Raw genomic sequence first — 25,458 nt, forward strand, 5'->3', positions numbered from 1 at the left:
ATACTCATTAGGAAAGTTAAAGACCAAAGAGAGATACTTTTAATGAATTATTTGAGGAGTATACTTTCATAGTGTTCACACTATTATCTAATTAAGATGAGTGGAAATAATTAACCTGCAGTGCTCCAGGCAGTCATTGTAATGTGCCTTTTAAATGTTTTATAGGAATTTAGAGAGGACTGCCACAAAACGGTGAAATTAAACGAGCACACGCTTTTCAGTTCTGCTGAACTAGTCAGTGTGTCAGTTATGACCTAGGTCAGTCAGCAATAGGTAATTTCCAAGCCTGCTCTCAAAGTCAACAGCAAATTTTCCATAGAATTCTGTAGGGTTTGTCTGGAGCCTAAATTTTATATTCCATGCTTAAATTGCTAATATTTTTCTGCAAATTACTGTGGTTTGGGTAAAGCTGATTTTGGTAGGGTTGATGGTGACATCACACTATCTTTGCACAGAGGACACCACACCTTTCTGGCATACTAAGAGTTTTCAGTTACTAAGCTGCCAGTCTTAAGGTAAAGTGCTCCACTTTCCACTGATAGTTTGTATCCTGCTTTCAAAAAATTACCTTTTTGATTAGGACAAAAGAAGGGCATAAAAAAAGTAATGAAGATGTTATTTTTCACTTTTGCAAAAAAATCCAAAGAAAACAAAAATTGTGCTATTCATTAAATTATTCATTAAAAATACTATAAAGAAGAAATAGAAGAAATTGGTATCACTACTTCTTCTTCATCAACTAGCCTTAAGACCAAGTGTAATATTGTTATGTTATGTTTACATTTACATTTCCTTTGTACAGAGCTGAGTTACTATAAATCAATTGATGTAGTTAGATGCAGTATATACTACTAACAAAAAAGTAAGAGCAGTGTTTTATTTCATAATTTTTCTGGTTTCCTTAAGAGTGATGCAGCTACTTTTGTATTTTTTACATGCCAAGTGTACAGCTCCATCTTGGAAACCACTTCTAGGCATACAACAGATTGATAGTCTAAGTTGGTTAGAGCATGGTGCTAATAACACCAAGGTTGTGGGTTCTTTTTGTTTGTAATTAAAAACACCTGGCATGTGAGCATGATGGATTTTAGTAACACAGATTTGCAATCAGACAGGCTAGAAGTGAAAAATATATTCTTGTCAGTCCCACTCCATAAGGACCATTGTGTAATTTGCTACAAAATCAGAATTTCTACTCAATCTTCTCATTCATCTTGACTACAGTTGCATTCAGAGACTATAATTAATTTTGGATAGGCTGAAAAATTAATGGTCTGGATAGCAGTGATCATATGTTGTAATTTTTTCACTAGAGTTCTAAAAGTATTAATTAAAGTATCTTTGAAGCAACAAAATCTTTTAAGTGGTGAATGTAAGAACTTAATTGACAAGAATTCCACGTGTAGTTTAAAGATTCATAAGAATCAGGAGTCGTGTATTTGCTAATATATTACACACTATGATGCATTTGCACCACTTTGATATAATGTTTAAGTAAGTTTAAAAAAAACCATAATTTTTCCTCTTGGGAAAAATAAATCTTCGACTCGATGGCAGACTCAAATGAATCCCTGGCTGAGGATCCCTCACTAGTCCTCTCTTCCTTTGCACTGTTTCCCATGACAGCATCTGACTGTTTAAGAACAGCCTTTTCCTTTGCAAAACTGGTTTTATTTCCTAATGCAGCTGAGACTACATCTCTGAAACTAATTCTTTCTAAATGCCTGGAGTACTGATGCATTTGGTTAGGATTGAGAACAAATGCTTAACCTGGGCAAGGGAGCCTACCTTGCTGTCAAGTTCACATAATGCTGACGTAGTTTTGTTTACTACATCACAGAGCTGAAGAAAAGGTGAAGTGTTATTGAAAGAAGAGAAAAAAATGTTTTCCTGGTAATCCTTGCAAAAGAGAGAAGTTGGGGTATTCCAAGATAGTTTCTGAGATTAGAAATTGCATTTATTGTCCTCTTTATTCAAGAATGTTTTGAAAGGCATCTATTCTATTTCAGCTGAAGGATACCATGTATAGCAAAACCATTAAATTATTAACTAGCAACAGCCTGAAAAATTTTAGATAATTATACACTGTCATAACAATGAGATTTATCTAACATGATAAATATACAAAAAAATTACAAAAATCTATTTCTTTTAGTATTCCTATGACTTACAATGTTTTCAAGTCTTGTTAATTCACAGAGCATTATGAGGGCAATTGGAGAAAAGGCCTTTGGATTTCACCAGCCAAAAATCCTAGTAAAATTAGTTCCTTGAACAAGGAAATGTGAAATTTGGCTTAAAAAGGAACTTTGAAACCTTTGCAAAAAACATTAGGAAAAAAGTTTCAACTGAAACTTTCCATCCGAAATGCTTTGCTAACCATTGCAAAAGACATAAAAGAGCACTAACACTGAAAGATAAAAGAAACATCACTTATCTAACAAGAGTTTAAACTTTTAGGCTTTGGACAGCTCTTTAAAGATGCTCTTCTCTATGAACGAACAACTGCATGCACAGGCACTGTGCACAAACACTGACTACAGCATTATAATGCTGATAGCAAGTCTTCCCTGTGGCAATTCAGGACAGAGGATAAAAGAAATAAAGTGCTGCAACAAGTGGGGCTTGATTACTTCCTCCTGATTCTGCAGCTATTAAAACATGCAGTTTCTTGTAGTTGAAATGTTTTTAAGTTGGTAGTGCTCAATTTCTTCTCTTTTGCCTGCAGATTCAATTTCTCCATATAAACTTCATAACTTAATTATCACTCATTGTGTATTAATTACACTCCTAGTTCTAATATTTCCTGCACTCTGTTCAAAATCTGCTACTAAGATAAAATTCCTGCCTTGACACAAATGTTTCATTCTGACATGGAGCTAATGCTTGCTGCTCTGTAACATGGAGAGACATCTCTTCTAAACTAGACTCTCCACATTGTTCCTCCATCAGTAGTACTCCTTTCTCCCCTTGAGGAAATGCTCCAAATTTTAAATATATATAATTCATTTAGACTTGTTACCTTAATATAAGGTTAACGTCTTTGTTTGTTCTTAGTAATCTCAGCTTTTCATCACCCAATTCTCTGAATTTCTAGCTAACACTTTCAGAATTTCTATTCATATCTGTACATGCACAAGGAATTGAAAACTGGTCTGTGTTCTCCTTTTTCCCATCCCTTTAAACTCTTCTATTTGTGAACTGAGCTACAACTAGATCAAGTTTTCAGGGGAAAAGTAAGGAACTGTGAATGACATGAATAAGGGCATTTAAGGCGTGCATTGCTTTGTATTTTACTTGTATTATATTCCTGCTTTTATCAATGACTCCTTATCTATCTACTCGTCATCAGGTCCAGCTATGTGTGGAAGGACAAGAACATTAATTTATATTCACATGAGACTTACTCTAGCAAATCCAAGCTGACTCTGATCCTTAGGCAATACTCTCATGCAGAATGATTACAAATTACAGCATTTTTCAAAAGCTTGAAGCAATTACTAGAAAGAACAAAGGAAATATCTGTGGCAGCTACTGAACAGGAAAAAGTTCTTGATTTTAACTTCAGGCAAAGAGCCTTTGCAGTGTTCTATCATGAGCTGCATGAAGCAAATTCTTACATAGAGACATTGAGACATCGAGACATTGAGACATTGAGACAGAATTTTCAACTGTGCAGGAAGAACAAGGCTCTCATGGACTTAATTCTTGTGCTTTGAGTCAGTTATTTCCAAGAAAGTTGTACTTCAATGATCCTTGCAGGTCCCTTCCAACTCAGAATATTTTATGATTCAGCTTGTTGAAGAGGATCCTCTATCTCATTTTTCTCTTGCCTACTTGTGTCAATCAGAAATAAATAGATCTACCTTTTGAACATGAGAGATCCTGGTGTAAGTCAGCTGTGACTTATGTGCTATATATAAAATCCCGATATCTTTTTCATTTCCTTTTCCTAAATTATTTTCTAATTGGTGTTCAAAATTTTCAGCTAAACCAGTGTAAACCATGTATGACAAATGTGTCAACTTGTGGTAAAAGGAGTGAAAAAGGAACATCAATTGATGAGTCAATAAATGTGGGAGAAAGAGTAAGTAGGAAGTCCACTGAGCGCTGCAATGGTCCCATATAGAAACAAGGGGAGGCAAACCTCCAGTAGAGGAACCACCTACCCATGCCCCAAAGGTCCTATCATTAATAAAAAAAAAAATATTTGCAAAGTCCCTTTCGAGCAAGGGTTATTGATTTGGGAGTTCTGCCAGGGCAACTCTGTTCAGTTCAGAGACTCCCCAGAGATCCTGACAAACTACATTCTTGCCATGCTAGAATAAATTGCCCTACTGGATACTGGTTTTTAGCAGACCTAGAAGTACACAGATCCACTTGCTATATTTTTTACAGAAGGCTATGATAGGTGGTTGGGGTTTTTTTTAGCTTTCTTTTCCAAACCACTTCCAATCTTGACTGCAATTAAATAAAATATGTTGGACATTTTTATTATTATAGTTTGGCAATTGTCCTCAAGCTGCTCTCTTGCCTTCCAATAGCCAATCCACACATGGATATTAGCCATCTTGGGAATCTGGAAGCTGTTGCAAAGAATAAACTGAAATTCCTTTTTAGTTTCTCAAGAGTTCAAATTATTTCTTTCCCAGTGGAATACAAAGAAGCTTTGTTTTAAAGAAATCATTTCAGATGATTTCTTCAGCGTCCTTACAACATACCACTTCAGATTAATTGCCACAGTGAACTCTGTAAAGTGTGAAATATGGAGACTGTCCAATAAGTCCCAAACAAGGTAAATAAGGCAAAAACAAAAAAGGAGAGAAACAGCAACATTCATTATGGATTCTTACATATGCATGCACAAACCCATACAACACAGCTGTCTAATGTCGGTGGCTAGAGATAGGAGCCTTGCTGTCTAAACTGATATCTGCAAAATTTAATGGTATTTGTTGCTCAATTTAAAATCGGGTGATCAGATAGAGATATAACCATATTCATACATTAATAAATATATATATGTAGTTATATAAATTCTCAGAATAAAATACTTAGGTCATACTGAGAAAAATCTGGAATGACTACATATATTTTATTACTTTTTAAGTAATACACTAATTAACACATGACTAAATAAATATTATAAGTATATATGCAAATCTGTAGCAAATTCTTAAAAAGAACAAAATAGAAAGAATAATCTTACAGCTCTTGGCATACAATTTTCCAATTATGTCTGAATAAAGCTCTCACTTTTTCTGGTCTAAGGTAATTTCAGCAAAAGTACTCAATTTCAAATAATGTCCCTTAGATTTTCATGCAGTAAAAAGTTCATTACTTCTAAGAAGGTTCCTCAATACCTAGCAGCTAAGTGGTGAAAACCTATGGAAGAAAGATATGAGTAGCAGTAAGCTGCCCAATTTTCAGTCCTTTCTGCTTGTGGAATTTAACTTCAAGGAATATCTGAATACAGAAAATAGTTCATTGCAGGCCTTGTTTTACACAGAATATGGTGTGATTTTAACTCAATGGAAAAAAAACCTTGAATTCTGTTGAACAGAGTACACATTAAAAAAGATTAATACACTATTAGAAGCCATTTGCTTTGGTGTTCTGTACTACCAGTCAGTCATCAAATCATGGTTAGAGCACAGCACAGAATACATTAATTCTTGTGTGAAAGTTCTGTAACTAAAAAGCCCATAAGCACTGAACAGTCCAAACACAAATCAGTAACTGAGTGTCTCAAGGTGTTCCACTTTGTGAGCCAATGTAGAAGCTGATAAATAAATAGATATTGTTGATCTATTTAAAGGAAGTAAAATAGATGAGTAGTGGGTTTTAGAAATGCGCTAAATCAGAAGCATGACTTGGCAAAGCCGAGTATAGGAAATGAGCTATGAATAGAGTAGGTAGCTTGTAAAAACTTACAGAGACAGCTTTGGAAGAGAAACACTCGAACAAATATCAATTCTTAAAGACCGGGAAGCAGAATTAAAACAATAACACAGTGGAGAAAGATTTGCATAGAAAGTATCTTTCCATTTCTAGTCTTGAATGCATGTTGACAAAATTATATGTTTCTGAATTTTTAATACAGAGCACTGCCAATACTTATAGGAAGACCACTAATTCTCATTTTATCTAATAGGAAGTAAGAATAATGAAAACAATTTGGTGAAAGAAGTAGTAGGAAGGGAAGCACCCTTTTAAAATACCTTCTCAAAAGCCCATGTACATTCAAATAATGTAATTTTATTTACAGACACTAAGAATTTAAAAGAGAAATCCATAATTAATCAGAATTCCTTCCCACTAATTTCCAATAATATTGAGCTAGAAAGCAAATTCTCAATTATGGCATTTATGCAAAAGTTTCTGTTTCTTTTGGTAACAGACTTCAGGAGAACAGCTTCTCTAGGCTGTATTTATCTACTTTTAAAGAAAAGTACCCACCTGAATATTTCTTTATAAAAGAAAAAAATTATGTTAGGTATTAAAAAAATTATAACAGGCACAAAACCACAACCACAAGTATTTTCTAAAAAAGTGCCTAATTCAACAGTTTTCAAAGGTTTGCTAGGAGATAAAGAACAAAATGTTGTTGTTTGCCTATAGAATTAGGACACTGGGGAGAGAGAAAAAGAAATAGATTTATTGAAAAAGAAACAGTAATAATTTCAGATATTATTTCTAATATAAGTATTTAATGATAATTTTTGTGACTTACATGCACATTTTCTTATTAAGAAATCAAATCTCTCTACTAGTTTTGACATCTTCAGAAGTGAGAAAAAACCCAATAAAAGCAGTCATAACAACCACAGAATAAACATACTGAAAGAGGAAAAATTTATTTTGAATAAAACAAGCTGATCTTTCTATATACAAGTAGAATTTTTAAATTGATGCTGTTAAACATGGGCTGTTACACCAGGAATGTTTGCATGAAATCCTGTGAACAGGACAGGAATCTCTCAGAAAATGCTTGTTTGGGTGACCTGTGCCACAAGGAGATTCATTAGCCAGCTCAGAAAAGTAGAGCAGTGTTCTCACTCTTCATTTTCTTTCACATCACTCAGGCTTGGGGAAAAGAGATTTGGGGGAATTGTCACTTTGCACAGTCAAACTGATTTGAGTGGCTGCACTCCACTAGACAAGGACACAGAGTCTTGTACCATTATGTCTGCAATTACCTGCAAGGAAAACCTGGAAATTCAGGAAATTACTGAGATTCAGGAAGAGGGCCAGTGGGAAGACTTTTCTTTGAGATCTTCTAATAAAAGCACTTGAACTGACTGAGAAAAAAAGATACCTAATGAACCATCAGCAATATTTTTCGTGACTGGAATTTTGGAATAAATGATTAATGGTGGCTATATTAGTGCCAGGTAATTAAGCTTTTAAAAAAATCTGCAGGCATTTGGTATTGCTTTTGTTTTAGTGATGTAACAATTTTTTTGCAGTGTCATTTCTATTTATAATTAATCATTTTTAGATGATCTTTAGACTTTTTAATACTGTTTTTTCAACCTATAGAACTTTTATTATTGCTATCTAAATAGAAAAAAAATTTTTAAATGAGGGAACAGGACAAAGAACATTGAGAAAGTAACCTGATGACCCATTGTTCAGTATCTCAGAATCAATAAGCAATTTACTACAGCACTCTATTAGAGTATAGCTTAATGTGTTCTTGAGATCAAACCTGACTATTTTTTCAGAGTGCAATATACTGCAAATTAGCATCTGCCATTTTCTTTATTTCCTTGAGTAGCCAGTGACACAACCATTATGGCAGTTAATTCAGAAATAAAATCCCATTATTCAAAACATGTATCTATCTTTTGTATTTTAGATACAAAATACTATTGAAACCGTTTATATTAGTGGGGTTTATTTTTGAGACTGAACTAATAGATGTGAGAGGACAATAACCACCCCCGAGTGAAAAATGTCTGTAAGAAAGCAGTGGATAACAATCTCTCCTGTTGGCAAAGCTGAAGCTGGAAATGATGGAGCCTTTAGGGTCCTGCTGATATTGGGGTTGTTACAGGTTCTTTTCTCAGACAGAACCACTGCCTGATAAACTTAAAATAGATACATGCTAATTTCTTTACTAAAGGAGTTGTCAAATATTAAAACAGGCTGCCCAGGGAAGTGGTGGAGTCCCCATCCCTGAAGGGATTTAGGACAGGTAAACGTGGCTCTTAGGGACACAGTTTAGTGCTGGACTTGGCAGTGCTGGCTGGACTGAATGTTCTTGAAGGAGTTCTATGATTTGATTAGCAGACAGAAAATACTTGCACTGAAATAAACAAGTGTTTTTATTTTAATACAGAGAATTAATTTCTAATTGCTCCTCAGTTCTGAGTCAATCATTTTTTGAAACAACCCTGTTCAGAAGAATTTTTAGCTTTTAATTATGACTGTAGGCAGCTGTATCAAAGAAATAAAAGCTGATTTTCAAATGAAATCTTTTTTTGCTGGTGTATTTCTAAGCTGCAATGCAATTTCACTATGTGTGATTTTATATATATATATATATATTTTTTTTTTAATATGGTTTTAAAAAGATTCACCTGGTAATTAATTAATATAAATTTTAAAAGCATTATTTATTGTAGTTGCTAAACATTTCTTATACAAACTTGTGTAACAAACACATATCATTTGGCATTTGCTATTTTCATCTCATCCCCTCAGACAATGATGTTACTAAACAAGATGTTGCATCACTTGCATCAAAATCTTTCCTAAAATATCTTTAGGATATAATATACACTAAGGGAATCCATAACAATAGCAAAAAATGCTATTTTATTCCCTTAAATTACTAGTTCATAGCTTTTAGGCTGGGAGCTTTTTCAGAGTGGCAAAAACTTTTTCATTTCACTTATATGCTGCAAGGCTCATTACAGCTGAATAAATTAAATTCTTAGAACTGCTTAATTGAAATTGTCTTCACTGCACAGTGTGTGTCTGCAAGGGCTCCATTACATTCTTTAAGAAGCAGTTCCAACTGAAAATACTGTTTTTCAAAATAATGTCAGTAATTATTTAAAAATAATAAGGTGAGAAAAAATTATGCACAAACTTATCTTAGAGATGGAGATTCCACCTCTTGGAAGGCACATTTAAGACTTGCTACAACAGAAGCCCAAGCCTAATACAATCTTCTGAAATATTGTTAGGGTTTGTTGAAATCTCTTAGTGTGAAGTCTGTAGCAATGCTCTGACCTTAATGAAGAATCACTCAAGAATAGACCAAAACCTGTGTGCAAGCAGCACACATGCTCCCTCCCTTATGATGTCTCAAAAACAAAAGCAGTGATTCCAGGAGTATAAAGCTAACAGTAGCAACAGCAGGAAAATGAACGAATGAATGAGTGAATGAATGAATGAGTGAATGAATGAATGAATGAATGAATGAATGAATGAATGAATGAATGAATGAATGAGTGAAAAAGGAAAGAATTTGGCAGTTGCTTCCACTATGAAAGAGATGCATCAAAGTATTACTCTTTAGCTAAAAGTTACTCTTTGGCATTATGGTCCTCCAGAGCACATTCACACTTTTCACAAACATAGCACAAGGTAATTCACCAGGTTTTTGTGATTCTACTTAATCAAAAGAGCTAGACCACCCTAGGACACTTCAGGATAAATTTGTTTGAAAGTTTTGACAGAAGTGGACACAGGAAATATAGTAAGGGAGCAGCAGTCATGGAAATAGTTTGGATGAAAAAAAAAATCAGTTCTGAATCAAACCTTATGAGGATAATCATCGTTCTTTACATAAGAATTATTTAACTGAAGAATGTTTCAACTGATTTAATGAAACTATCAATCTAATGATTTTTAAAAAACTAAAAGAAGATGTGTGTATATATATATATATATATATGCTAAAAGCAATGCTGAATATTATTCAGACCACTCATGATAAACTCAGTGAAAATTATGTCAAGGATGGGGAGAACGAGATTACACTTTTTTCTTGAAGAAGCAAACAAATACATGAATTTTATAAATTCAATCTCATACAGGGCAGAAATATTGCCTTGCTGGGCTGGGGGCAGAATGCACATTGCTTTCCAGCATTAAAGTCTGGGTTGGTAATGAGATCTCGCCTTCCTTTTGACCCTAAGAATGGAAAGACATCAGGAAATATATTCTGGAAATTTAGGCCAGCTAGCCTGTTCCTGGTCAACTGAGTATTACTATTTATCCATCTATCCATATTTCTTCAGAAAGACAAAATTCTCATCTTACTGAAATGTTCTTTACTGTGTTTACTGTTAGTTCCTTCCAGATAGCAAATCCAGGGAAATATTTGTTGAGGTATGTGGAAAGCTATCCTGGTCCTCTTTTATTGCGGGCTATTTGGAATACACACTGTGTTTTGAGAACAGATATTTCCAGTCTAAATCTCCCTTATGAAAGCTGCAGTCCAATAATCAAAACTGCCTGCAGCTGTGGTTTTTCCAGTAACACCACTGTGCATAAAGAAACACAGCAAGAAAATGTTTTACCTTTTTTCTCCTTTGTTGCAACCAAAAGAAAAAGAACCTACATGCCATATGCACATATTAGAACTACTGGACTACTTAAAATTGAAAGGTCCATGTAATCCTGAAAGATCCTCCATGTTTACCTGAAACAGCTTCTTTTCACAGTCAGAATACCAAATTAGTCTAAATTATTTCATTTAAAATGCCAAAATGGGACTCTGATAGACTTTGAAACCTCTATAGAAAAAATTTGCCTGCCAGATTGCTCCTGGGTGTTTTCCATTACATTTCTTTCTGTACTCCAATAAGAATCACACTAATGATCTGAAATGAAAATTCGCCCCAGGGAACATTTGATTAAAATGTCAAATATTGAAGAACATTGATTCATCAGCAATCATAAATTTATAATACTGATGGCAGATGAAATTGTATCATTTTCCAGCAAGCAATAGAACAGGTGGATTTGAAACCATTCCTAAGATTGAATTATGTAGACAGAAACTCTATGGAAGAGCACGTGGAAGTGACCTTTGTTCTGACTGACTAGCACATCCTGTTGCACATGATAGCTCATGGAGAGTGAATCATCTTCACTGACTTAGTAGATTAGCATCACCTGGGTATCACTATTACATATCCTTGTCTGTGTAACAAAAATGACTGAAATCACTCTTAACAATTAGAAGTTGCATAAAAAATGTGGGCACTGGGCAGATATGAACTACTGCAGTTACAATGAAGTTACCAAGGCTATGCTAGTTTGGATTTGGTTGCTAAAATGCACTTACGTTAGAGAATTGAAACTGTATTATATCATGCTTAAGCAGTGAATAAAAAAGGAAGCAAAAAGAGCATTCCAAGACGCATAAAATAACTTTTCATTGTGGACATTTTGCTTAGGCTGTTCAAACATGATAAGTTTTGCAAGTCATTTAATACCACTTACAAGATAAGTAATTTTCATTTTTGTGCAAATAATAATGCAGGCATTTGTTTTAGCACTTCTGCTGAAAAATGCTGATGAAAAAAGACCGCAAAAAAAAAAAAGCCAAATATTCATTATGTGTCATTAATATTGCAAATACTTCTGAGCTGAGTTTATTGATGACATCAAAAAAAGGGGAGGAAATTATAATTTTCTATATGGCATAAATGACTGATCTTGGTATGATTAGAAGGCTTTTCTGGCCAAAATCTACTCCTGAAAATCACATCCTAGCACCTGTAACTTACATGAAATAACCTCACAGATCATAGGATTAAAATAACTATTCTAGGAAATGTTTGGGATGAACTGTGAGCACACTGGAGACAGGATTAGAATTCAAAGAGATTTTGACAAGCCTGGAAAAAAATAAAATTCAGTTAAGACAAGAGCAAAATGCTCCCTGAAGAAAGAATTACTTGACAAATGAGTAAAACTCAAAGTATGGCTTTAGAGCAGTGTCAGGGAATAGTTTTTTCAAGGACACAGACCTGTAGAAGTGAGTTCACTATGAGCATTAGGAGTGAAATGGCCTCTGATAGAAGGAAGTTGGAAAAGCAGGTTTTTTTTTTTTCTCTCTAAGGAGGATAAGACTGAAGGGAAGCAATATAACAATCTTCACTCTGTGCAAAGTTGTCACAAAACCCAGAGGCAACTTCTAATGCCTGTAATGTAATAATCTTAAATTTCAGAAAAGATATATAGTAAGGGTTGGGATTATTTTTTTCATCATTCTAATACAATCAGTCAGATTTCTTAGGCATATTTTGGACTCAACATTGCTTCAGTTGTTTCAAAACATTTTTTCTGTTTTGAGAAATGGCTAAAGCCTTAGACTACGCAACAGAATAATTGACCACCTGACAACATCACCACCTTTGTTTCTATGATAAGTGACAATTCCCTATGGAGAGCAAATGACCCCCATAAATTACAAATCTCTTTCCTTCTCTAAGTACAGCCTATCAAAGAGCTTTAGTTGGCTCAAGTGTGACTTTTGTTCTATCTTTGAGGCAGGACTTGTGCCTCTATCTATGTTAGCACAGCTGCTGATTAAGACTGACCACTAACATACCACTAACCCTGGTTCAGAAGAGGCTGGTAGAGTGCTGTGAGTGAGCTCCCAGCAAAACACATGCACAAGTTCCTGCGGATGGGCTCTCTCCATCTTCTGCACCTTCACATACTTGGATAATGGATGGTTCTGGCTTCCAGTAAGGCTGTAATTAGTAAATATTGATCAAGAATGTTTTATTAAGTGCAGTGAGGAATATAAAAGCATACAGCATAAGTTTAAATAAGATACCAAGGTATCTAATTTTGCAAAACCACACTATGAATCATGTCAATCTTCACCTACATCAGATAATTTATTTGAGCCTAATCTAACTAACGCTTGCCTAAAGATCCTGTTACTAAAAGCTGTCTGAAATCAAAGTATTTCAGGTTTTCACTCTCCTTTTGGGTATCTTCCTTAGCAGCATCAGAAAAAAATAGTGTCAATGACCCAAATGAAGACAAAAAGATGCATTTTGGTAACTATATTTTAAAAGTCTGTACACTATTTTCTTCAGTATGCATTTCTGTGCCTCTGTGAAGAATAACCACTTAGGTATCAGAACTGCCTGTAAGTCTAATGAAACAGAAGATCTGCGGCAAAATCAAGTGTGCAGTTTCAATTATTAAAACAACATTCCTTCTGGCTTGTAGCAACATTAGTGCTGCCTCTTCCAGGCTAAAGGACGGAAAAAGCAGCTATTTACTGGTGTTTGAGTTCTGCAGTGTTTCTCTTTGGCACTTAAAAAATCCAATTTCCTGTGAATGGGTCTTATGTTATCATTCATCATAACCCTTTTGTTCTGGCTCCTCACTAATATTGCCTGTAACAGCTTGGACTGATGTGGTCCTTCCCAAGTACAGAGGCTTGGACCCAAATCAAAACAGACACAGATCAAACAGCATGTTTTAGAGCAGAACCAGCAACACATCCACTTTCTCTTCTCAGTTCTCAGGATTTAATGACAGATCTTCTTTATCTAATTTTAGGGCACCTGTAGTGTAACTCTACTGCTGTCACCAGACTGTATCATTAGTAATTCAAAAGCACTGAAAGCTGAATCAAAGCATCTGTCAACTGAACTTTAAAATCACCTAGTTATCTGATTGTTTGGACACATTCATTGGGAAGTAGACACCAGAAATTTTGTGTTTATAATAAGCAGAGATACTATTTTTTCGTGTCTTCCTATACATTTCTTACAATTCACAACCAGCATTTTGATACTGAGATCTGTGCTCTGAATAAGAAACCCACAAGCTAAACGATGAAGAGTTTAAGTACAAAATGCATACAAACCCAGTCAATTCTGCTGAGTTCTGAAAGATGAGTCAAGTTACACAAAGTTTATTACATCAAAAAGATATTAAAAAAATCTTTGGTACCACTAGTGCTTGTTTTTAAGTCAGCAGAACAAAACACTTCTTTCAGAGGAAGTGGTACCTATTCTACATTAAAACAAGTCTGAACCCTAACTTTATTTGGCAGTAGAAACTGTCCCCTACAATGTCTAGCTGAGAATTAGTGGAAGAAGGTAAGGCATCTGAGCTAACACTATCAGAAGTCACATGCCAAGATAAACATTTTTGTGGTGGGATAATCACTGTTTCTGTTAATAAGCTCTTTCTAATCACTGTATGTCTCATACAAAGCCCCAAAGTAATAAATTTAAATCAATATGTCTCTGCAACTTCAAGCTTTTCTCAGCTCTGAGATAATTACAACTCTCTGCTCCTTTAGAAAGAACATTTCTTGAGAAAAAACAATTTCACTCAGAATGTGGCCCTTGTGATCTAAAAAATCCTAAATCATCTGGGCAGCAAACATGTGGGGGAAAAAAGGCAAGACAAAATATTGCAAAAGAGCTTCCATGGGAGCTTTATGATTTACATTAAAGCTTGGCTATCAAAATCACTCCTGGTGTGAAACACAAAATGGATACCCAAAGATGATGAGGCATTCAGATTTGAAAAGCACTAAAACAATTCAGCTATATGCCTCTGCTTTTCTGCATGAAAAGCAAACTCCTACACTCATCAACAACCAAAGCTTAAATTACACAGGGATTAGGCTATATTCAGGCAGAGGTTACATAAATTATTATCCTCCTCATTTTACAATTTTGAGAACTAAGCAACAGAATTTATAAATCATGACTTTAAAGAGAAACTTAATTGAATGGAAGAAACTTGTCTATTGCAGGAGGTTCATACAATATACTCTCCACAAACTCTCACAACTGTAAATAGGTGATCAGGCATAATTAGGTGAATTGAAATTTGGGTGGTAGCCCAAATTGGGTGGTATTTGCTTCAAATACCCAATTAATTGCATGTTGGAGAGAAAATATGAGTAAGTTCAGCAGTAATGGAAAGATTACAGGTGCATAGATTTGGTCAACAAACAGATCTAAGAAGTTTTGGCATAGAAACACCTGTGCCAACTTCTTAATGGCTGTTGCCATGGAGACACAAAAAAAAGAAAGGGGAACAACTTTGGGGTATTAAAAAAGATGAAAGCAGTATATGTGACTGCCACTCTGCAGTTATCAGCTTGCTGGTTGAGAGCTAATTTCGTAACAATAATAACATGCCAGAATGTTTCTGAGATCTGTGAGTGGAAGCAACCCTCTCTTTGTTCTTACAATTCCCTTCTTGTCAGGCAGGAAAGACAAACAGATGTTTTATTGGAGCCTATGAAGCTCATTGAAGAAAAGAACAATTCAGTATGTGAAGAAGAGGGTATGTGTTGCTTTGCTTTTGTTGTTTTTATTAGCAGCATTAAGACATTTAATCAGGAAAATAATACTTCTTTATGGTATACTTGCAAATCTTGCACTCATTCAACATTTAGATTAACCAACTATTTTAGTTTCTGAAACTTCCTGCTCACCCAGACAGGGTCTCAGTATCAGTTTAACAGAAAGCCTTATCAAGGATGTTTATGTCTCTCCTCACTTCTCCATCACAATTTTCTGAAACAATTGTTTTAACTCTTTAGCAAATTTTTCTTCACAGCTCTTCATATGAGTGCTGAGATAATACCTTATAGCAAAGATTAACACCAAAATAACAAGGATTTTATAAAATATTTTGATGCAACAAACCAGGAAAGATGAGCTGGACAAAGGATCCCCTTATTTTGAAGTGACAGAGAAGGTAAAAATCTGCATGTATTACTTGATCATAAAATGGCCCTCAACTACTGATCTGAAGTGACCATGACAGAAGAATGCTTTAGAGAAATTTTAAAACTCTGAGTTTTTGGTATCAAGCAGATATGACTCAATGATAGAATACAAAATTCTGCTCAGTCATGTTTGCCAAAGATGAACTGAAGTTGGAATAGTGGAAACCATAAATTCCCAGGATGGCCTGAACTCGTTTAGCTCAGTTAAAGCAATACCAAGAAAGAATATATTTCTTGTCAGCAAATATATCAAAATGCAAACTTGAGAACTGGAAATAATGCTCTGTGAGATAAAGAACATGAGAAAAATGCATATGAAATGACAGCAAATACTCTGAAGCTGGATACTAACAAAATTTTTATCCACCGTGAAACCCAGACTCCTCCAACTACTCTAGTAAGCTCAAGAATGTATCTAGTTTCAAGGTAAATGCATGGTAACAGAGCACAAAAGATTATATGATTCAGTGACTGAGTATTTCCCCAGAGTTTTTTTCCACTTGTGCTTGGTTTAAGTGGCAAGGTTTTGGCAGCAGTGGGGTGGCTGCAGGACCCTATGCCTGAGCAGGAGGATATTTCCTGAAGGAAGTTTCAGCCTGTGGAGAGAACAAGCTGGAGGTGAGTATCATGGGAGGGAGACCCAGAAAAAGGAGAAGCACAGAAAAAGTGTGAGGAGGAAGGAGCCAGAAAGGGGAACTGTTACGGACTGACTGCAACCCCTCATTCCCCTTCTCCCTGTGCTGCTGCCATGGAAGAGGAGGTAATAAAGAAGCCAGCATCCCTGTCTTTATGTCCTCCCATGAACTTTTCCATCACATTTCCCCCCCCATCCTGTTAAACAGATACTGCAAATGAATTACTGATCATTGGATATGGCTAGTCATTTCCTACATAGTCTTTTATGGAACAAAGTAACTGATTAGTTACTGATCAGTAACAGCACTACAACTGTTTTCCTTTGGCTACTTGCTCCACCACAGACTGCTGTTGAAGTCTAAATTATCATTAATTATGTAACTGCAGAACACCAGCAGTTTAGACTGAGTTGTCCAAGGTATATGGAAGATTAGAGAAATAAAGGAAAGGGGAACATTGGAACATTGCTTATGAGTCAGATAGCCTGAAATAAGATGAGAGTGATGTGAATGAAGTCATCTTCCCTTGGTATGCTCTATTTTACTTTTAAGAAAGAGAAAAGCAACCCTTTATGTCATCTTGCTGTAATGGGAGGAACCAAGAAATTTGATATGCTGGGCCAGAAATACCGAAGTATTGGCAAGGAAATCAGAATGCAAACCACAGTTGGAAACACCATGCTGTAGCACTGCAGCAAAACAGAGTTTCTAAAAATCTCTGGTTAGTTCTTGTAGAACATATAAGGAAACATTGCCTAAGGAAACCAGATTTAGTCTTGCAGTTATAGAAAATACCCACTGGTTCTACAGGAAAATAGGCAAAGATAAGTACCATAACTTGTAAGTCAAGGATTTGTATCTCTTTCCTAAAGTTTTTCCTCTGGAAAGGAATCAACAAATAATCCTCCTGAATCTCTCCTAAATTTCTCCATTGCTTTTTAGTATATTTAAGATAATAAAAACAGCTAGCCAGAACCAAATCCTATCATAACTGCTTGAGGATTTGTTGAAATAGCCTGAAAGCTGTTTTCTCGTAGCATCCCAGGAGACCACATTGTGAACATTGAATTTCTTTAGAAACTGTTGATATTATAAACACATTCTGAAATACCAGCTAACTTAAAAGAATATTTCATCTTCCTATTTCATTTGGTTGACTTTTATAGCCAGAAATCATTACAGTTTTGGTAAATCTCCCCTTGCTGATAACTCCTTAAGCTGTTAATTTGGGTTTACTTATGAAAACAACATTGTTAAAATGTAAATCTGATTTTCAGTCTCCAGAAGCTCAGGATATAACGTTCACCAGAGAGTGAGCACTAGTAGTGAGAGGTCAGATCTCCCACAGCCTAGTTTCTTAGGCCTTATGACCAATGCAAATTTTCCCAAATGCCTCAATTGCTAAACCCCCATAATTTTCCAGAGCACTAGTTTGACCAACATTTTGGTTTACAATTAATCTCCTCTGGATTAAACAACAGTTACAGCATATATTATGTGCCACCTGTAAAAACCTCCAATACATTTTATCCTGTCCCTAGATAGCTCATCAAATATTTTAAAAAAGGTGAAACAGTATTTTTCAACAATCAGTTTTTCCTTTCTACTTGCATCAGTTTTGTGTGAGTAATGCAGGTTCTTCCTTATCTCTCTGAGATTAATTCTTACCCCCCAACAAAATCTGTCTCATCTACTCTCCCTCTACAAAACACTGGATCTGAAAACATCTTTTACAACTTTCATGCATGTTCATCAAATGAAGTCTAATATCTTTCTCAGATGATCAAAGATCTCATGTGGCAACACTAAAAATTGTTCAAAAATTCTTTCACATTAATAATTTTAATCGAAGCCTGACTATCCTTTGATAACTTTTTTCCCAATATGGAGGTAGAAAGTGGAATACAAATGGAGTTTTCAGTCTGACACAGTTACAAGTGCAGAGTTCAATTCTCAAAGTGAATTCAGAAATTATACATAGTTATATTCCCTAAATCACCATGGTAATTATTGTGACCCAGAACAAGGACCTTCATTTTAAAGTAATTTTAATTATGAACATTGTGAATTGCAGAGGTTTGGGAGAGAAACTGGGGCAAAGTTTTGCCATCTCCCTGGTGCAATGTGGGTGCTCCAGAAGAATTCTGTGAGAATGTGTCAGGACAGGAGTCTTTCTTAAGTCCTGGTCCCTTGGGGCATATTGTCCAGTTTGCACCTTGCAACATTCACAAATCCTTTAGCACCTTCCAGTGAACTTCACTAAATCAGTGTTGGATTATAATTAGGCCAAAATAATGGTTTGGCAAAATAATCTATTGATTGTAAAAATGTCTAACTAAGAGCTTTTTGGGTCTAAATACTCATGTAAAGTGATACCATCTTTGTGGGTTTGTAAAGTTCTGAGGGAATACCAGAAAAAGTAAGTAGCAAACAACAAAATTTCACCTTTTTTTCTTTTTTTGTAGCTACTTTTATTTTCATTTTACATATCTGTTGGGTTTTTTCCACTGGCTGCTTTTGAAAGTTGTACATCTACTGTGGCTTCATTTCTGTTAAAAATGTGTACATTATGCTGAGGCTTTGGCTTTTAAATTGTTAGCTGAACTGACAGTCTAACTGTCAGTTGGGGACTCCTTGGACATAAATTAATTGGACTTTGTGGATGTAGGTTTCCTGTTACAATTGCAAATTTGTTTATCTAAGCAGTTTTTCCTTTTACTTAAGGAACATAATTCAAATACCTTTTAGGAAAAAGCACACAGCATAAACCTGTTGAAAATACCATAAAGACTGTGTCCCTTACCTATATCCTGTCTTATGTTTAAGTAACATTGAGATTATTTTTCCACAATTAGAATGAGCAGTTTAGTATAGTGGTCTTGTTAGTAATGAATGAACTCTTCAGTAAAAGAAGTCCTCAAGAGTTACAGTTCAGTTCGCACATTTTTGGGGGGAGTTTAGCATCCCATCACATTTCTTGTCTTAGTGGTAATACAAAAGATGTCTATCTACCAATGAGGGATATGCTCCTATCTGTCCTCATTAGCAGAGGATTTCTGTTCAAATCCTTTCATAATTAAAAGAAAGCAATAGATAATCATCTCATATTTCCATGAACATATACTGTAGGATAACATGCATTTTAATTTTTCATTTACCAAAGAACTGGTGACATGCAGTTACACACCACTCCTATGTCCAGAACCTCAGCTTTACACAGTAGGCATCAGATACTGCTTAATTACACAGCTCAACAGCACAATCTCTCTTCACATTGTCTTTTTTATTCCAGCTTGACATGGGTTTTCTCCCAGTTTTTATTGTACCATCTACTTTGAAATTTCAGAGATTCAGTGTGTCTCCGGCCCTGACTGAAAACCTTCTGTCTAAATAAGCCATACACTCAGAGTAACAGCTTTTTACCAGTCAGATATAAGTGGAGCACAATATAAACCTGCACTGCTCTGGCATCAGGATATAAACCATGAAAACACATAAAACAGACACAATGAAAAATCTCCTTCCACCTTGTGTGAAGATAGGCATAACAGACATAACAGAAATTATAACAATACAGAATATTCCTGATTGTATCTTTCACCAACAGTAGTGGACATCCCAATCACTGGAAAATAAAGGATAAATTTTTTACATCATCACTGACTTTGACAGTGATCTTGGTGAACCATCACTCCTCGAGTTTTATAATAGATATACACAGGAATAATAAATCACACTCCATTTGTCTGCTGTGTATATTGTTTTAAAGCAAAGAATACAGACGTGAACATATTGGAAAATCAAATCAGTAGGCACTACCAGTCAGTAAAAAACAGTAATAAAAAGAAGTCAGTAATAAAGCCAGTGAGAATCTTGAAATGAAAGACAGTAGGAGTGGTAAAAATTAATTCTAAGAAAAACTCTGGAACTACATTTTACTGAGGAATGCAGTTAACTTGACAAATATTTTATAAAGTCTAAAATGGCTCAAAAAATCACACATACCACTTAGTAAAGAAGTCAAGAGAAACAATATTTACAATTTTCTTATTGGCATGAGGGTACAATATTGTCAGTAGAAATCTGTCTCATTTTAGTCCTACCAAGCCCTGGAACACATTTTACATCTGCAGTAATTTAACAGGCACTAGAATTTATGTGAGCCCTCTGTGACTTTTCTCTTATACTAGAAGAAAAGAATTTCCTGAAAAAAAAAAAACCAAAAATCCCACCGCCACCACCAGAAAACCCAGAATATTGCTGATCTGAGAGGAGAAAACAATGTTGGCATAAGATGAAGAAGGGAAATTGGAAATGACAATTTTCATTAGACTAAGTCAGGAAAAAATTAAATTGCTCATGATATAAAAATGAAATGACTGAGGTAATTTAAAGCAAGAGCAGAAGAAATTTGTAAAAATTAGATCAGAGCTACAGTAAGTTTCTCAGTGGCCACAGATAAAGTCCTTATTAACACAGCAATGTGTGAGAAGGCTGTGAACTTACAAAAACCTCTTCCACAACTACCAGAGATCCAAGAAAGGACCAGTAACATGGACCACCATTTCCAGTGAGGGATTTCAAGAAGACATGATACCTTCAAGTTTAAAAGACATTAACTAAAGGAATTTTTAGATGGAAAGTGAGAGCTGGTGTTTATTGTAGAAGAGGGTAGGAATTCCTCTACTAGAATTGGAGAAACACAAAAGGTTTAACTCAAATTTTAAGTCATAGAGGCTCAGAGAGGGAGCAGGTTGTTGATCTCATGTTACAGAACAGGGGGAGAAGGAAAGTTTAGCACCAATTTTTTTGTACAATGGATTGTATAAATCCATTGGATTTATTTGATTTATTTTTTTGTACAATGGATTGTATAAATTCATTGGATTTATACAATGGATTGTAGAAATCAACAAATAAACAATAAAATCATCCCAACAAGGAAAGTGACAAAACCCATGCAAATAGAGATGATAAAGTTCATATGACTGAATTTTACTTATACTTGTATCGAGAGGTCCTGAACCCAATAGGTGTTAAGATTAATACACTATTCTGTAACAGACTGTTAATGAAGCTGTTTCCAAGGGAACCAGACAAAATATTAAAATTACTTTACATTATCAGTTATTTCACCTTGAAATAGAACATGAGATGTAATTGTTACTCCAAAAAGTCTGAAAAGTAGGTTGTAACCTGCAAATCCTTTTGGTGAACAAGCTGAAATTTTATAAAAATATATTACTTTCTACAATATCTCTGATAGGCAGCTGAAGAGAGAGTATTGCAAAATCCCAAGGCTATTAATTAAATATTGACACCAAAGCACATTTTATGTTCTTAGAAGTGCATATTGCCATGTAGAATAGGAGCTGTGTAAAGGATAGGAGATGTATTGTAATATGTTTTGGATAATCTGTTTGCTGGAGTAATGGGATACAATTTTAGCAGGGCATACTGAAAGAAGCCACTTTCAGAACAAACAGTGGATAAAATAGATTGTCTGTGATTTGTTTGGAATGGACTCTAAGGAAATTAAGTAGTTTAAGATTTTTTTTCCCCATAAAAAAACTCAAGTGTATCCAAAACCGTGGCATACTCAAGTGTATGCCAGCCAGTCTGGCACTTCGATCAGAGCTTTGTGGAGTTCTGCTTCCATTGCAGAAGGGTTATTTCTCTGTGGAACTCAAGCCCCTTTATGGGAACGAGAAACCCTTTCAGGGTGTTGAGTGTAATCTTCAGGATTTCTATATCTGAGGAAGTATCTTGTGATTCCCACATTAGTATTTTCTTCTAAGACACCTTTTTAACAGAAGCAGGTGACAATATAGCAACATAATAACACAAAGCCTTGGGGGATGCTAATTATAGCAAGTTTATATTTTATTTAGGTGAGGTTTTTGCATCCATCTACAATTCATTAAAATAATGTTTCATTTATATCCTCCTACCTCATAATTCCCAGGTAATTTGTATTATTACATTTCAGTAATGAAATAAAGGGGGGTTTTATCTGTGATCAGTAATATTAAGATTGTAAGAAGTTAATAGGATAATAATACAAAGAACTACAAGTGTGGGTGTTCCTTGCAGTGTTGAAGGAAAAATTGTTGGAAAGATAAGTCTTCAAGTTGCCTATAGCAATTCTGATGAAATTACATTGGGGGGGGAAAAAAAGAGTGGCAAGATAGAAGTAATATCCTTGAACAATTTGTTGTCAAAGATGCCAAAACTGCTTAAGCTTGTGGCAAATATAAGATTACCCACATCGAATTTCAACAATTGTCCTCAGCTGCTGAGAACCAAGAAATGATGTGCATGTACCCCTTTTCAGTCCCACCAGATGGATCTGTAGAATCATAACAGATCTGTGCAGATCAGACCAATTTCACACCACTCTGTTTAATTAAGTTTTGAGAAAAAAAAGGGGTTTTGATTTGCCAAGGATATGAAATGGAGTATCCAGATGAAATGGACCCTTATCCAGATGAAGGGTCCCCTTAGCACAGACTGATATGACATTGTCATGAACTTCTGAGGCTGCCAAAATATTAGTGACAATACCACGAATACTGGAGTGATATTTTTGAAAAATCAGAATTACATTTATCTATTATTTTCAGTGAACCTTCATTAACCTTGAATATATATATAGTACACATTCTTTTATTCATCCCAGTATTTATGAAATCATTGAAATTAAGCCTCTAAGTGCAACCAAGTGCTGCAAGTAATTTTGGGATGAGATTTCTATGGACCTTCCACAAGGAAGGTTCATAGAACTTTCCAAAAGGAAAGTTAAGAATCAGAAAAAAAAAAAAAAAAGTAGAATTTTCAGAACTGATGATACAATAGCACCTCAAAAACACCTAGTAATTGCTCATGCCTGCTCCAGAGGTGATAATATTTCTTTTTAAGCACTCCTTAGGCTGCCAGACTCACAAAAAAGCCAGGAGCTATTCTGAAGGCATTCCTTTCTTCACTAGCCCCACAGCAGAACACAGCTGTACAGAGCCCAAATACTTTATTACATTCTGTAACAGGAAGAATCATCTCAGACGACATTTTTGTACCAACAAGACCACAATAGTAACCCACAATAATTTAATTTCCTAATTTGATTTTTCTTATGGAAGAGCCACTCTTACTCTGCATATTAATACAGTACATTTTTAACATGGTTTGTTGAAGATCCATAAATTTCTACAGCAATCCAGTCATTACCTCATCTCTACCACAGCCATGTGCTCAGAGTTCTGCAGGATTTATTTATGCTTTTCATCTCAGAAATAGCAGGGATGGATTTGCTTTTTTTGTGTCCATGAAACAACAGCAGTATCCATGTATCACTCTGGTAATTGTTGGGAAAGGTTGATTTTATAATGATGACTAATGTACATTTCTGGGTACACTGGAAGCAACATCAAACCTGGTTTAAATAAGGGTTTCTTATAATGAATGTGTCTTGCAAACATCTCTTACTTTTAGTGCCATAATACAGTGACACCACATGCTACTGATGAGAAGTCTCTGAGTTGATTTTCACTCATGCTTATTCATACCTGTCATCTTCACTACTGATAATTTTCTAGGTAAACCCAAGACAACACCATCAATTAGACTGAATGGCTAATCATGTATTTGACCCTACCAAGTAATAGTTTCTCTGACTCTATTCTAGCTTTCAGTTTTTCTAAGTTTAAACAAAGTTCACTTAACTGATCTGTAAGTATTCAGACTTTAATGGAAATAATTGTCCTTTAATTTACACATTCCTGTGATTGTTTTCCTGGAGAGAAGAAATGTGCCTATCACCCTGCAGCATGAAATTCTTTGGAGATTGTATCTTTAGAAATTAATGGTCAGGAAGTTTCAAGTGTTTAGTTTTAAACCACTAAAAAGGTGAGGCATATTATTACCAACACTAGTGCCATGGGAAAACCTTTGTTATCAGTTTTTAGGACAGACAATGTTACAGTCTCATTTGGCAGTAAAAGTTCAAGCAAAATATTTTTATAAAGACTGGTCAGAAAAGCATATGTAATTTCATATTTGGTTTATTCTGGTCCCAACTGAAAATGTCAGTCTGACATCCAGCCTTTCTCCTTGAACAAGTATTTTTTAAGTATACAAGAAGAATAATGCTGGAAAATTACACAATTATACTCTCTTCATCAGTCTTTAACCTTTCTCAATCTCCAGTCATTGCAGTCATAACAGATCTGTGCAGATGGGACCAATTTCACAAAGCCAGGAGCTGGACATGAATCCTGGTCATGGTTTATTCTTTTCTACACTGATTCCTGTAATGTGTGGAAACATATTTAGAAATAAATAAGGTGCCATCTTTAGCGCAATCAGGCAACTTGTGAGGAGAAAAGTTAGACTTTACTGTCTTTGAAAAGATGGATAATGATGAACATCTAGTTGTTTACCAAAAGGGATCTAAATACAAGGGAATTATGATGGCTTCACATTCTAAAGCTTGATAAAGCTTCTTTTAGTAAGTTAGGTTGGAACCTTTGGCTAAAGAAAATTCCAAAGTTTAGTTGACCTTGAGTGAGGGTAACTCAGTTGTCTCTCAAACAGATGAGCTTTCTCTTGCTCACTGAGAAATATTACTGATAAAAATCTTTTTAGAAAAGAACTGAAAGCCTGGAAGTCAAGATAACTTCTGCATTGGCAGCTGTAGCTAGAGTAACCTCCAGGGCTGAAAAATGCAGACTGCTTCAGAAGAATAGTTCATATCCCTTTTCCTCTTAGCAATTTTGTACAGCTTTTTCACCATTTATCTTGGAAACAATAGGAACTTATTCCAAGGGAAAAGTTTGTTTCTTGCTAAATCAATTCATTTTGTCTGGCCTTTCTCAAAGAAGAACTTCTAAAATATAGTACTTTTCAATTTGTCACTGTTATAAATGCTTGTATAAAAAATTATACCATATATTCAATTACCTCTGTTATTTACGGAGATAGTCAATGTTGCACCATATATAATTACCACAATATTGTACATTTCCTTGAATAATTTTTAAACTGAACAACACTATAAATACACTATAAATAAGTTAG

The 25,458-nt window shown here is 35.0% G+C and overlaps 1 protein-coding gene and 1 long non-coding RNA gene across 9 annotated transcripts in view; both read right to left on the reverse strand.

The window, feature by feature from the left end:
- Positions 1–25,458, reverse strand: part of KCNIP4 (potassium voltage-gated channel interacting protein 4) — a 382,078-nt gene that overhangs the window by 52,087 nt on the left and 304,533 nt on the right. The window lies entirely within an intron of this gene.
- LOC121469866 (uncharacterized) overlaps positions 1,039–25,458 on the reverse strand; it is a 39,273-nt gene continuing 14,853 nt past the window's right edge. Inside the window, exon 2 of the long non-coding RNA XR_005980151.2 lies at positions 1,039–25,432. This is a non-coding gene — a long non-coding RNA (uncharacterized lncRNA). The remainder of the gene's footprint in view (positions 25,433–25,458) is intronic.

Source organism: Taeniopygia guttata, chromosome 4, assembly GCF_048771995.1.
Source record: "Taeniopygia guttata chromosome 4, bTaeGut7.mat, whole genome shotgun sequence".
In the NCBI taxonomy this organism is placed as follows: Eukaryota; Metazoa; Chordata; class Aves; order Passeriformes; family Estrildidae; genus Taeniopygia; species Taeniopygia guttata.